At 35.0% G+C, this 3,983-nt stretch overlaps 1 long non-coding RNA gene across 1 annotated transcript in view; it reads left to right on the forward strand.

The window, feature by feature from the left end:
- The first annotated feature begins 1,988 nt into the window (after positions 1–1,988).
- Positions 1,989–3,983, forward strand: part of LOC134283317 (uncharacterized) — a 5,522-nt gene continuing 3,527 nt past the window's right edge. The window contains exons 1-2 of the long non-coding RNA XR_009995456.1: positions 1,989–2,054; positions 2,227–2,426. This is a non-coding gene — a long non-coding RNA (uncharacterized LOC134283317). The remainder of the gene's footprint in view (positions 2,055–2,226; positions 2,427–3,983) is intronic.

Consider the following 3,983-nt stretch of genomic DNA (forward strand, 5'->3'; position numbering starts at 1 on the left):
ATTTATAACAAATTTAATTTTGTTTTTACATAAACATGATATATTCAATATTGATTATCTAAAATATAAATATTTCTTCTACAGGCATTGAAATTCATTCATCAGTGGGTAAATTAAACGAACAGCTTTGGAAATTTATGCTGACGTCAGAAATTCTAATGGTCTGATTGGTGTCAACCCCATTTAAGATGTACTTATCAGGTAAGAATACAGCTACATGTAAAAGGTGGGAAAAACATCTGTCAGATGCTAAACCAATTTATTATACCTCTATTGATAATCCTCGAATTTGATTGGCTGGTAAGAAAACTTTAAAACACAACAATGACTCCAAATGGTACAGTTTACATCAACACTGACCTAGGAATCATTGCACGTGGGATATAATGACCTGGTCATTATTTTTAATGACCGCTAAAAAATGACCGCTTAATCAAAAATTCGTTTTTGAGTGAAGTTAATGCATAAAATAATAATCATTCGGAAAAAAAAACGTTTAAAAAATTGTGCATGGTCTGTTTTGCAATATCATACAGAATACGGTAAAATCGTTTTAATATATTGTTACAATTCAGTTCAATAGAATGTAGAGGCGGCTCTTTAAAGAGTTGAATTCTGTGTTAGATTTTGACTGTGTAGGGGAAAAGTAATCATTAGCTATAACAATGTTTGTCGCTATCAACTAAATATTGTTTTAATCAGTAAATCATGATGCAAAAACTTACACGACTTGCAGACGTCACTCAATGTAAACAACTTCGTTATCCGGACTGTAGCGAATCCCGATTCCGATCAAAGAAAGAATTGATAACGGTTAGAAATTCATACTTTTCAATATTTATCGGTATAATAAAACAATTAATTACCCCTTGTGAGTTCAACATGGTGAAATAAGGACCTGAGACCTGGCCCACGAGGTGACCTGCCCTGACCTCGTCCGCTACGCGGCCTCGGTCAGGACAGGTCACCTCGTGGGCCAGGTCTCAGGTCCTTATTTCACCATGTTGACCTCACAAGGGGTAATTAATTGTATAATACTGTATACAATGTTATTTTCATCCCGTGTTATTTTCGCCCTTTCACGATTGAAAACAATTTTGTCCCATTTAAAATTCGGCCACTTATAGTTTTGTTTAGGAAATGATACTGTAAACTTTGAATTCGTCCTGTTTTAAATTCTTCCGATAGAGGGTAGGGTGAAAGGGACGAAAATAAAACGGGGGCAAAAATTTCCCTGTATACAGTATACCATAGAGTGACGCTCAACTACTGCTATAGCCACAGAACTGTAGCTCCCTGAAAATAATAATTTATTTTGACAGCTAAGAGTAAAGCCCGGTCTGTCAATATATTTTTTGGAGAGCTACATTTCTGCAGCTACTGTCGCTATTAATGACTTGCTTAATATCTGCTTATATTCAATATTGTACATTCATTTCTCTCAGTGTGATTTCGGTCATATTCACTGTCGCATAACACCTGGGGGGATGTAAAACAAACCCTTAGTGTCCACCCCTGTTTTTATACAAATAAAAATAAAATCCTAGTAAAACTGATTCTTAAAAACTTTTTCCAACCAAAAATTTCCCAAACAGAATACTATTCCATGTCAAATCTGAGCTACTCCCCCAGGAAAACTTACATGTAACAGATTGGATTAGAGAAGACTCAAAATTTGTAAAGTCCCTGATACTGTAGATCATTAAATTTTAGCGACACTTTATTTTCGTGAGATAGTCATTCACTCTTCTTAAGCGAGACAAAAATCTTGAATTGTGGTTCTTGCTCTTTATAATCCGAAGAAATACTATTATACGCGATAATTATTTTTTGTGAGCACATTGTCTCGAGAAATTACGCGAAAATAAAGTTATTGCGACTAAAAAGTGATTTACAGTATAATATGGTACGTATCACTGAAAATATTTATAGAGTATATAAAACTCTGCATATTTATGCTGTACATTTAAATTAATTTTATTCTTCAGCTGTTATGGAAGATAAAAAAGAAGAAATTATCAAATGTTTGGAAAAAGCTACAGAGCTGTTTAAAGGTAAAGTAAAGTAAGAAATCTAGCTGTTGAATTGTATTTCTGTATAAAAGATTTTTAAAAAGCCAAAGGAAAAAAAAAATAATTTTTTCTATTAACCTCATAAATCCATCATCCATCACAAGGGATTTAAGACAATTTAAAAAGTAAAATTGTATGATGAATTAAATTGCAGGTCTCAGACGAATGCAAAGTTCTCAAACTGAAGCAGCTGCGGCACCAATGCCACCATGTTTTCGTTATTCACCACAGTGACTGCCAGTTAACAACCATAGAAATGCGCAGAGTGTTAGAAACCTGTTCCAGCCTTATAACAGCAGAAATTTTACAAGCCGCTGGACACATAAAATTCTGTGTTTTTGGAGCAACGATAGTGTATGTATATTACGAGCAGTTATTACTTGGTTTCTTTAAAGCATTCATTTAAAATCTGACAAAAGGGTTCATAACAGTTTTTCAATTTATGTATATTTTATATCTTTGGATAGTGTAGATTCCTACTAGTTCATATCATTATCCCTGGGGATGGGATGGGCCAGTGATATGAAATCAAATAATTTAACATTGATCAAAATATGTAATGGAAAACTCTTTTAAAATCTTCTTCTCAAGTACCACTGGGTCAGAAAAGCTGAAATTTGAATGAAAGCATCATGGGGTAGTGTAGATTCTAAATGACTAGTATTCAAACCATGACCCTTGGGGATAGGGTTAGGTCACATTGGCTGATCAAAGTTTTGCATAGGATTATATAGAAAAAATCTTTTTCTCAAGACCAGCAAAGCTATTATAATTAATGGGGATATTAATATGGAAACATCCTTAGAGGTAATTCAAGTTTGTTCATATCATGACCCCTTGGGGTAAGGTGGGGCCATAGTAAAGGGGCAATCAAATCTTTACAAAGAAATATATAGGAAAAAATCTTTAAAACTCTTCTTTAAGTATAGAGAAATTATACATGTATACTTTATTGATAAAGCGACATTCCTAAGTAATCAAAAATTAAAAGCCCCCTCCCATAACAAGTAAATTTTTCATTACAACTGAGCTGATTTGTGTTTTTAGGTCACCTGAGTAAACTCAGGTGACCTATTGCTATCCGTTTTCGTCCGTCGTCGTCCGTCGTGCGTCGTTCGTCGTGTGTCGTGTGTTAACATTTAAACATTTTCAGCTTCTTCTCTGCAACCACTGAACCAATTTCAACCAAATTCGGCACAAAGCATCTATGGGTGAAGGGGAACAAAAATTGTTAATTTCATAATCCCTGCCCCCCTGGGGCCTGAGGGGTGGGGCCAAAACCACTAAAATTAATGCAATCTTTAAAAATCTTCTTCTTTACTCCTGGACATCAAGCAGTCAAACTATTTGTATGATTGTAATCAGCATTGAGTCCTCTACCAAAAATGTGAAATTCATGGCTCTGGGGTCCGGGATTTTAGTGCTAGGGCGGGGCTAAATAAGTATATAGTGAAAATGCATTATTTCTTTGAAAATCTTCTTCTCTGCTCCTGGGTGTTAAATAAACCAACTAAGTACATAGTTATGATGAGCAAGAGTGCCTCTACCAAATTTGTGAATTTTATGGCCCCAGGGTCAGGGGTTCTGGTGTTAGGGTGGGGCTCTATTGATTATATAGTAAAAATACATGATTTCTTTGAAAATCTTCTTCTCTGCCCCTGGGTATTAAATAAACCAAGTAAGTAAAAAGTTATGATGAGCAAGAGTGCCTCTACCAAAATTGTGAATTTTATGGCCCCAGGGTCAAGGGTTCTGGTGTTGGGGGGGGGCTCATTGATTATATAGTGAAATTACATGAATTCTTTGAAAATCTTCTTCTCTGCTCCTAGGTATTAAATAAACTAACTAAGTGCATATTTATGATGAGAAAGAGTGCCTCTACCAAAATTGTGAATTTTATGGCCCCAGGGT

This window comes from Saccostrea cucullata, unplaced genomic scaffold, assembly GCF_032062105.1.
Source record: "Saccostrea cucullata isolate Sc308-1 unplaced genomic scaffold, CSIRO_AGI_Scuc_v1 ctg11092, whole genome shotgun sequence".
Taxonomy (NCBI): Eukaryota; Metazoa; Mollusca; class Bivalvia; order Ostreida; family Ostreidae; genus Saccostrea; species Saccostrea cuccullata.